The 11,158-nt window shown below is 53.2% G+C and overlaps 1 non-coding gene across 1 annotated transcript; it reads left to right on the top strand.

Moving 5' to 3' along the window:
- The first annotated feature begins 10,617 nt into the window (after nt 1-10,617).
- On the top strand, nt 10,618-10,736 carry LOC131031682 (5S ribosomal RNA). The gene has a single exon (XR_009371679.1). It is a non-coding gene; the product is annotated as a 5S ribosomal RNA (ribosomal RNA).
- Nucleotides 10,737-11,158: the final 422 nt, after the last annotated feature.

The raw sequence follows: 11,158 nt of genomic DNA, 5'->3' as shown, positions 1-11,158 counted from the left end.
ACCTCGACCAACCTGAACAATTCCCCTCTCAAAGGAAGGCCTTGGCCTTAATCGCCCATGACAAATAGCTCGATGAGGCATGAAGCACCTACGAGAGCTGGAGCATGGCGATGCAGAGTCTCGGTTCACAGGAGCCTGGGAAGAACATCCCATACAGAACCCTTTACCTGAAAACATCCGAACCACACATGCTCACGATAGTCTTGCCGTTACAGAATGCACCATGCATGTGACCGAGTAACGCCACTTAGAGACATCCATTTCCCAGGTATATGCCCCCTATGCACTTTTGGTGGCGCACCTCGCATGAATAGTCCCACCTCGACCCTGTAAACAAGATTTTTTGCCTCGAAGAGTTTGTCAGAGATGAAGAAGCAACCTTCAGTGCAACCATAGCACTCTTTTGTGCAACCGCCCAAACAATGCCTCCTCTACCCTCTGTCGAAACACTCGGCATTGCTGCTCCCTAAGGTGAGCTTCTCCTCATAGGCAATTTTGCTCTTATCCAGTCATGTTTGTGTGCCTGAATTTTGAAAGGAAACCTCCATGGGACATGGAAAAGACTCAAGAAGAGAGCTCACTCACGGAAGAGAGAAGCCAAGGAGACCACGAGAGTGCTGAGAGTGGGACAGTGCTGAATAGGTGGGAGAAGCCTGTGCATATAAACGAAGATATCTATCCAATTGCAATGAAGGAACGTGCCAAAGATCGAGAACAATGGCACAAATGCTAGTAACCTGCACTTTGGGACCAATGCATCACCGGAAGACACCCGCCAAACATCGAAAGAGTCACGATGCTCCGCAACCTATGTGCAAAGTGGTCGCACACTGGGTAAGGGAGTGAGAGCCCCAAACATAGTTGGGCGAGGTGCTCACTCCACTCTTTAATATCTCATTAATACCACCAAGGAAATGGCACAAGCACACACACACAAGCATCCTCAGAAGAGGACAGTTCAAGTGACAGGTCAAATCCAAGAGTTCTGAAGACTCCTCCAGGAACAATCGGGAACAAGATCGATTACAAGTCATTGAGTCTGTTACTGGGCGAGCACGAGATGCACATAGGAAATCGATCAGCCGTCACGATGGCCCAAGGCCAAAGACCGGATTGCTACGGTTTACCCCAACAATCATCGTGCCACTCTTTGCAGAGAGGTGATAGAGGCCAACAAGCCTACGCATAGCAGTCAAGGTGTAAAAAGGGCATTGAAGGCAGGAAGCCTGTATGAAAGATGCTACGAGGTCACCTCAAAGCGGTCTAAGAATCGGGCGCACTTGGGGCGACTACCAGTGCCAACCCCTTATCCCGTGGTGCGTCTGACATAGAGAATTTTCCAAGGTGGCCAAGGAGCCTCCTCGCATAGCAATCGGGGTGTGAGGTGACGAATGCAGCATTGATAGCAATCGAGGTGTTAGGTGAAGGATGCAGAAGTGAGAGGCGTGGGATGTAGCAGAGATAGTAATCAGGGTGTGAGATGCAGTAGAGATAGCAATCAAGGTGTGCTGCGAAGGGTGCGGTGCGAAGGGCCCAGCAGCTAGATGCATGAAGCGACGGATGCAGCAGTGATGACAACTGGGCTATGAGGAGAGGAGGGATGCAGCCAAGAAAGCAATCAAGGCTTGAGGCAAGGGATGCAGCAAGGATAGAAATCATGTTGTGAGGCAAGATTCCAAAGCCTAAACATGAGAGGTTGTAGGGTCGACTCAGAGAGGTCTATGCATGTGAGAGGCTACAAGCAAGGTCGACTCAGAGTGGTTTATGCATCTGGCACACTTGGGGTGACTACCAGTGCCAACCCCTTATCCCACGATGCGTCCAACAAAGAGAATGTTAAAAGGCGGCTGAGGAGGTTACCAGCCGAGGGATGCAGTAGCGACAATAGATATAGTTCTGAGGCGGTCAAGAAGCCTCACCACATAGGAATCAGGATGCAAGGTGAGGGATGCATTGGGAAGGCCCCGACGGCTAGATGGAAGAGGTTGTAGGGCCGCCTTGGAATGGTCCAAGCATTGGGCATGACTGGGACGACTACCAGTGCCAACCCCTTATCCCGCAATGCATCCAACATAGAGATAGTTCCGAGGTGGCTGAAGAACCTCACCACATAGCAATCAGGATGTGAGGTGAGGAATGTGGCTGGAAGTCCCCAACAGCTAGATAGAAGAGGGTGCAGGGCCACCTCAGAACGGTCTAAGCATCAGATGCACTCGGGGCGACTACTAGTGCCAAACCATTATCCTGCGATGTGTCCGATACAGAGATATAGTTCTGAGGCGGCCAAGGAGCCTCACTACATAGCAATCAGGGTGCGAGGCGACAGATGCAGTGAGAAGGCCCCAATGGCTAGACGGAAGAGGCTACAGGGCTGCCTCGGAATGGTCCAAGCATCGAACGCACTTGGGGAGACTACCAGTGCCAACCCCTTATCCCATGATGCATCTGATACATAGATAGTTCCAAGGCAGAAGAAGAGCCTCACCACATAGCAATCAGGGTGCGAGCCGAGGGATGGGGTGAGAAATCCCCAATGGCTAGATGGAAGAGGCTTCAGGGCTGCCTCAGAATGGTCCAAGCATCAGATGCGCTTGGGGTGACAACTAGTGCCAACCCATTATCCCGCGATGTGTCCTATACATAGATAATTCCAAGGCGGCCGAGGAGTCTAACTACAAAGGAATCAGGGTGCGAGGCGAGGGATGCGGTGAGAAGTCCCCAATGGCTAGACAGAACAGGCATTAGGGCTACCTCGGAATGGTCCAAGCATCAAATGCACTTGGGGCGACTACCAGTGCCAACCCCTTATCCCGCGATGCGTCCTATACAAAGATAGATCCGAGGTGGTTGAGGAGCCTCACTGCATAGCAATCGGGGTGCAAGGTGAGGGATGCGGCGAGAAGGCCCTAATGGCTAGATAGAAGAGGCTTCAGGGCCGCCTCAGAATGGTCCAAGCATCGGACGCGCTTGGGGCGACTACAAGTGCCAACCCCTTATCCCACGATGCGTCCGATACAAAGATAGTTCCAAGGTGGCCGAGGAGCCTCACCACATAGAAATCGGGGTGCAAGGTGGGGGATGCGATGAGATGGCCCCAACGGCTAGACGGAAGAGGCTGCAAGGCCACCATGAAATAGTCCAAGCATCAGACACACTTGGGGCAACTACTAGTGCCAACCCCTTATCCCGTGATGCATCGGATACACAGATAGTTCCAAGGCGGCCGAGGAGCCTTACCGCATAGCAATCGTGGTGCGAGGTGGGGGATGTGGCAAGACGGCCCCAAAGGCTAGATGGTAGAGGTTGTAGGTCAACCTCAGAATAGTCCAAGCATCAGACGCACTTGGGGCAACTACTAGTGCCAACCCCTTATCCCGCGATGCGTCTGATACACAGATAGTTCCAAGGTGGCTGAGGAGCCTCACCGCATAGCAATCATGGTGCGAGGCGAGGGCTGCAGTGAGAAAGCCCCAATGGCTAGATGGAAGAGGCTTCAGGTCCGCCTCAGAATGGTCCAAGCATCGAATGCACTTGGGGTGACTACCAGTGAAAACCCCTTATCTCGCGATGCATCCGATACACAGATAGTTCCAAGGTGACCGAGGAGCCTCACCACATAGAAATCGGGGTGCAAGGTGAGGGTTGCAGTGAGAAAGACCCAATGGCTAGACAGAAGAGGCTTCAGGACCACCTCAGAATTGTCCAAGCATTGGACGTGCTTGGGGCGACTACCAGTGACAACCCCTTATCCCGTGATGCATCCAATACACAGATAGTTCAAAGGCGGCCGAGGAGCCTCATCGCATAGCAATCGGGGTGCGAGGTGAGGGATGCGGCGAGAAGGCCCCAATGGCTAGATGGAAGAGGCTGCAAGGCCGCCTCAGAATGGTCCAAGCATCAGACGTGTTTGGGGAAACTACCAGTGCCAACCCCTTATCCCGCGATGCATCTGATACAAAGATAGTTCCAAGGCGGCCGAGGAGCCTCACCGCATAGCAATCGGGGTGCAAGGTGAGGGATTTGGCGAGAAGGCCCCAACAGCTAGATGAAAGAAGCTTTAGGGCTGCCTCAAAATGGTCCAAGCATCTGACATGCTTGGGGTGGCTACCATTGCCAACCCCTTATCCTATGATGTGTCTGATATAGAGATAGTTCTGAGGCGGCCGAGGAGCCTCACCGCATAGCAATCAGGTTGCAAGGTAGATTATTGGGAAGGGAACCCCCTGGGATGCAGCTCAAGCAGTGCCCAAAGGGACTGGAATGCGGAATCACATCGAGAGACCCAAGTGCTATACGAGGCCTCAAATTGAATTATCAATTTGGCCACAATATGGACACATCGGAACGACTACCTTTGCCAAACCACTCTCGCAATTACATCCATACCAAAACCAATAGGCATTTTTGTTAGAGCCCTCGCATAGCATTCGAGAATCTCGCATGCCCCTCTAAATCGACCAATGATGGCACTCAATGAAAATCCAAGCGCTACCACCGTTTGAGTGCTAGCATTGGTCGAGTTAGAGGGGCATGGGGGAGAATGCTCCAGTCAACACCTCCCCTATATAAGTTATTTGTCTGATTCTCGCACAATCATAGTCTACCTCATCGAATCGAACAATGGTCCTAGATTCTGACTTTCATTCCCTAGAGACCCATAAGCTAGATGGAGGCTCGCAAGAGAGAGAGTCGGCGCATAGCAATTGAGTTTCTCGAATGTTTAGGGACCGAGCTCACTTGCCGATAGGGAAAAATCCGCAAAGCAACCCAAAAGCTAGATGGGGGCTCGAATCGAATCGCCTAGGCGGCCATAACAAGGACATGTTGGATCGACTACCAGTGCCAAACCATTCAGAAAGATGAGTCTATGTCAAGGCCAGATAGAGATTCTAAGAGAGCACCCGCATAGCATTCAGGAGACCTGCCGCATCCCTCACACTTGACAAATGGTGGTGCACGTTTATAAATCCGAGCGATCCAACCCTTTCAAGCACCAACATTGGTTGAGATACAGGGGCATGAGGAAGGACAACACAGTCCCCTATATAAGCTATTTGTCTAATTCTCACACGTCCGAAGAATGGTCATCAAATCGGACAACAGCCCAAACTTCTGACTTCCATCCCAGAGAGCCCAAGAGCTATCTAAAACATTCATGGGCGAAACTTGATCGTGGCTATACCAGTCCACCAAGCAACCCAAAAGCTAGACTGGAGCTCTAGTCGAATCATCTCTGTGGCCACTGCAACGACATGTTGGAGCGACTACCATTGCTGAACCATTCCGCAAGTTGAGTCCATACCGAGGCCGCATAGAGATTCTCGATGAGCTCCTGCATAGCATTCAAGAGACTTGCCGTGTCCATCACAATCGATAAATCCTGGTGCAAGATTTTTGCATCCAAACGCTCCAACCAGTCGAGCACCAGCATCAATCAACATAAATGGGCACAGGGGGAGGATGCTCGAGAACAATACCTCCCCTATATAAGTTATTTGTCCGATTCTCAAACAGTCGAAGTCTGGTCATCGAATTGGGTCAAAGACCACAACTTCTGACTTTACCCACAATGCAAGTCATCGAATCGAACATCAGCCCCCAAGTCAGACTCCATGCATATGTCATGTCATCCGACCCAACTTCCACCTTCCTGCGCATGGCAGGCCATCAACTCGGTCATTGGACCCAACTTCCGCCTTCCTGCGCATGGCAAGCCATCAACTCGGTCATCCGACCCAACTTCCGCCTTCCTGCACATGGCAGGCCATCAACTCGGTCATCAGACCCAACTTTTGCCTTCCTGTGCATGGCAAGCCATCAACTCGGTCATCCGACCCAACTTCCGCCTTCCTGCGCATGGCAGGCCATCAACTCGGTCATCGGACCCAACTTCTGCCTTCTTGCGCATAGCAGGCCATCAACTCAGTCATCCGACCCAAATTCTGCCTTCCTACGCATGGCAGGTCATCGGACCCAAATTCTGACCTCGCGAGTATGCCTACATATTCAATCGGTCATCGGACCCAACTTCCGACTTCATCCATACCGTAGGGTCTTTGAGGTTGGCGCAGTGCGCTCAACCTGGGGAGTCAACCCATTGAAGCATACACCTCCCCTATATAAGCTATTTGTCCGATTCCCACACCTGTGTAGTTTGCACCTCCGATTAGGACATCAACCCCAACTTCTGAACTCGGCTGCAACGACCGCACCAGCACCTTGGTGCACCCCTTGCAACGCACAGTGCCAACATTCGCCTTCCTGCACATTGCAGTTCATCGGACCCAAATTCCGACCTCATGAGCATACCTACTAATTGAATTGGTCATCGGACCCAAATTCTGACTTCATCCATAGCGCAGGGTCTTTGAGGTTGGTGCGGTGCGCTCAACCTAGGGAATCGACCCATCGAAGCATACACCTCCCCTATATAAGTTATTTGTTTGAATCTCACACCTCTGTCGTTTGCACCGCCGATTAGGACATCAACCCCAACTTCCGAACTCGCTTGCATTGACTGCACTAGCACCTTGGTGCGCACCAAAGTGCGCTCTAGAGGTGTGCACCAAAGTGCGCAGTTTTGGAGCGCACTTTTGTGCGCTCCAAAGGTGTGTACTTTTGGAGTGCACTTTTCATGCGCTCCAAAGGTGCACACTTTTGGAGTGCACTTTTCATGCGCTCCAAAGGTGCACACTTTTGGAGCGCACTTTTCAGGCGCTCCAAAGGTGCACACATTTGGTGCACACAAGTGCACACTTAGGTGAGCACCTTCGACCACACCTTGTAGCACACCAAACTCTGACTTTCGACTTCATCCACAATGCAGGGTCTTTGAGGTTGGCGCAATGCGCACAACCAGGGGAGTCGACCCATCAAACCCAACACCTCCCCTATATAAGCTATTTGTTTGATTCTCATACATGCGTAGCCTGCAGGAGCGATTAGGACATCGACCCCAACTTTCGGCTTCTAAATGAAAACAAGGTCTTTGAGGTTGGCGTAATGCGAACAACTAGGGGAGTCGACCCATCAAACCCAACACCTCCCCTATATAAGCTATTTGTCTGATTCTCATACATGTGTAGTCCGCAGGAGCGATTAGGACATCGACCCCAACTTTTCACTTCTTAAGGAAAACAAGGTCTTTTAGGTTGACGTAATACACACAACAAGGGGAGTCGACCCATCAAACCCAACACCTCCCCTATATAAGCTATTTGTCCGATTCTCATACATGCATAGCCTGCAGGAGCCATTAGGACATTGACCCCAAGTTTCGACTTCTTAACAAAAACAAGGTCTTTGAGGATGGTGTAATGTGCACAACTAAGGGAGTCGACCTATCAAAACCAACACCTCCCCTATATAAGCTATTTGTCTGATTCTCATACATGTGTAGCCTGCAACAATGATTAGGACATCGACCCCAACTTCCGAATTCATCTACGTTGACCGCACCAAAGGTGCATGCCTTGGTGCTTACCAAAATCTGACTTCCCACTTCTTCTGCAATGCAGGGTCTTTGAGGTTGGTGCAGTGCACACAACCAGGGGAGTCGACCCACCAAACACAACACCTCCCCTATATAAGCTATTTGTTTGATTCTCATACATGCGTAGTCTACCACAATGATTAGGACATCCACCCCAACTTTCAACTTCTTAAGAAAGACAGGGTCTTTGAAGTTGGTGCAGTGCACACAACCAGGGGAGTCGACCCATCAAACGCAACACCTCCCCTATATAAAGCTATTTGTCTGATTCTCATACATGTGTAGTTTGCAGCAGTGATTAGGACATTGACCCCAACTTCCGAATTCATTTGCATTGACTGCACCAAAGGTGTGCGCCTTGGTGTGCACCCTGGAGTGCACTTTGGTGTGCACCCTGGAGTGCACTTTGGTGCTCACCTCGGTGCAAACTTTGGTGTGCACCTCGGAGTGCACCAAAGGTGCACACCTTGGAGCACACCAAAGGTGTACACTTTGGAGAGCACCACATAGGGTCTTTGAGAGGGTGGCGTAGTGCGCACACCAAGGTGGGTGTTGAGGTGCATGTCGGGGTGGGTGGGTGCTAGGGTGCACTCCTTGGTGGGTGCCAGGGTGGGTGCGTGCTAGGGTGGAGTCCAAAGAGGGTCATAAGGTGGGTGCCAAGGTGGGTGTGTGCTAGGGTGGATTCCAAAGAGGGTCATAGGGTGGGTGCCAAGGTGGGTTGGTGATATAGTGGGTTCAAAGGTGGGTACTAGGGTGGGTTCCAAAGTGGGTCACAGGTTGGGTGCCAGGATGCATGGGTGTTAGGTTGGGTGCCAAGGTGGGCTCCTGGGTGGGTTGGTGCTAGGGTGGGTTTCAAGGTGGGCGCGAGGGCGGGTGCCAAGGTGGGTAACAAGTTGGGTGTTAGGATGGGTTAGTGCTAGAGTGGGTGCCAAGGTGGGTGGGTGCTAAGGTGGATGCCAAGGTGGTTCACAGGGTGGGTGGGTTCTAGGGTGAGTTCCAAGGTGGGTCACAGGTTCAGTGCTAGGGTGGGTGTCGAGGTGGGTGCCTGGGTGCTAGGGTGTGGATGCCAATGTGGGTGCTAGGGTGGGTGCTAGGGTGGGCTGCTATGTGGGTGCCAAGGTGGGTAACAGGCTCGGTGGGTTCTAAATTGGGTGCCAGGGTGGGTGTGCACCCACCTTGCCCGAGGTGGGTGCCAAGGTGCCAGTGTGGGTGGGTGCTAAGGTGGATGCCAAGGTGGGTGAGAAGGTGGGTGATAGGTTGAGTGGTAGGATGGGTGGGTGCCAAGATGGGTCATAGGGTGGGTGCCGAGGTGGGTGGGTGCAAGGGTGGGTAGGTGCTACGGTGTGTGTCAGGGTGGATGGGTGCTAGGTTGGGTTCCAAGGTGGGTGCGAGGGTAAGTGTCAAGGTGGGTCACAGGTTAGGTGCTAGGATGGGTGAGTGCTAGGGTGCAAAGGTGCCAGGGTGGGTGCTAAGGTGCATCATAGCTTTGGTGCTAGGATGGGTTGATGCTAGGGTGAGTCGAAAGGTGGGTGCACAAGTGTCAAGGTGGGTGCCGAGGTGCGTGCCAAGTTGGGTTCCAAGGTGGGTGCCAAGTGGGCGACTACTATGGTGGATGCCAAGGTGGGTCACGGGGTGGGTGCCAAGTTCCTAGGTTCAGTTCCAAGGTGGGTGCCAAGGTGGGTGCTAGGGTGCGTGGGTCACAGGGTGTGTTCTGAGGTGTGTCACAAAGTGGGTGCCAGGATGGGTGCGCACCCACCCTAGCCAAGACAGGTGCGAGGGTGGGTTCCAAGGCTGGTCACAGGCTGGGTGCTAGGATGGGTGGGTGCCAAGGTGGGTCACAGGGTGGGTGCCAAGGTGGGCACTAGGGTGGGTGTGCAACCACCCTGGCCATGGTGGGTCACGAGGTGGGTCCTAGGGTGGGTACTAAGGTGCGTGTCAAGGTGGGTCATAGGGTGGGTGCCAAGGTGGGCACTAGGGTGGGTGTGCACCAACCCTGGCCAAGGTAGGTCATGGGGTGGTTGTTGGGGTGGGTGTCAAGGAGCCAAGGTGGGTGTCGGGGTGGGTGCTAAGGAGCCAAGGTGGGTGCCAAGGAACCAAGGTGGCTGTCTAGGTGGGTGCCGAGGTGGTAGCCAGGGTGGGTCCCAAGGTGAGTGCAAAGGTGGGTGCCAGGGTCAAGGTGAGTGCCAATGTGGGTTCCAAGGTGCCAGGGTCAGGGTGAGTGCCAATGTGGCTTCAAAGGTGCTAAGTTGGGTGCAAGGTTGGGTGCCAGGGTGGGTGGGTGCCAAAGTGTGCTAGGTGGAAGCCCGGGTGGGTCGACATCCCATGGGTGTCGAGTTGGGTGCCTGATGGGTGCTTCTTGTCAAGTTTTAGTCGTCGAGACTCATTTCGAGCCTCAGAGGTCATTTCTTGTCCGGTTGCCCTGTCTTCGACTTGGGAACCCAATTTTGGTCCTCGGGTCCTATTTTTTTGGTCTCGCATCCCACTTTTGGCCTGTGGCCTTTTTCGGGTCGATTCTCATTTTTGGCATCAGAGCATGTTTCTTCTCCTAAAAACCAATATTTGTTTATTAGGTCTCGGAACACATTTTTGTTCTCGTGGACCCATCATGGGTCTTGGAACGCATTTGTGGTCCTTGGGTCCCATTTTGCATCCCGAAACTTGTTTTTGATGCTTCATCCCTATTTTGGGTGCCCACCCTGCACCAAGTACGCACCCGGGGCAAACCGAGCGCCTTGGTGCACTGGGGCAAGATCGAGCATGCACCCGAGGCACCCCGAACATGCACCAGGGTGCACTCGGCCCACATGTGAGCACAAGTGATTACGTCGAGGTGGTGTGCGAGCACCGCAATGCAGATGGGACACTGCGCCCACTTCGGCAGGTCGGGTGCACACCCAGGCCAGGTCGAGTGGGCACACAACGCCCCGTCGAGGTGCACGCACGTAGGTCAGGCCGTGTGCACACCCGACGCCCAGACTAGGTGCACGCACCCGGGCAGGGGTCACACTTGGCGAACAGGGCGCGCTTGGCGAGGGAGGGTGTGCACCTTGGCGAGGGTGGGTGGTCAGGGTGGATTCGCATGTGGGTCATGGTTTGCTAAGTACACACTACGACAAGCTCATAAGGGGTATGATCATACCAGCGTTAGTGCATCGGATCCCATCAGAACTCCGCAGTTAAGCTCTCTTGGGCCGGAGTAGTACTGGGATGGGTGACCTCTTGGGAAGTCCCGGTGTTGCACCATTTTTTAGTTTTTCGTCAAGCATCGCAATGCTATTTGAATTAACCTTTTACCTGTTTGCGTTCTCATCGGGGTCGGACCGGGGTGCGGTGCCCGCACTACCGCGTGCACGGGGGCGACATTGAGCGTGCACCCGAGGTACCCCGAGCACATAGGCCATGGCGCAACCTAGGCATTGTGCACGCACCCAGGTGAAATCGGTGTGCACCTCAGCTAGTGCACGCTCGGTCGAATCGTGCACATTGGCCAAGGTGCACAGCGATGTTTCTTACTCTAAGGTTCCGTACCAGAGGCTTGAGATAGGTGAGCGAAGCTGGGTGGGGTCGGGTGCGCGCCCAAGGCATGTGCATGCAGCTAGAGAGCACTTTGGAGCGCACCAGAGGTGCGCACCTTGGAGCACACTTTGGAGCACTCCTCGGTGTGCA

The sequence above is a fragment of the Cryptomeria japonica genome, chromosome 2 (assembly GCF_030272615.1).
Source record: "Cryptomeria japonica chromosome 2, Sugi_1.0, whole genome shotgun sequence".
Classification (NCBI taxonomy): Eukaryota; Viridiplantae; Streptophyta; class Pinopsida; order Cupressales; family Cupressaceae; genus Cryptomeria; species Cryptomeria japonica.
This window is presented reverse-complemented; position numbering and strand designations above follow the sequence as displayed.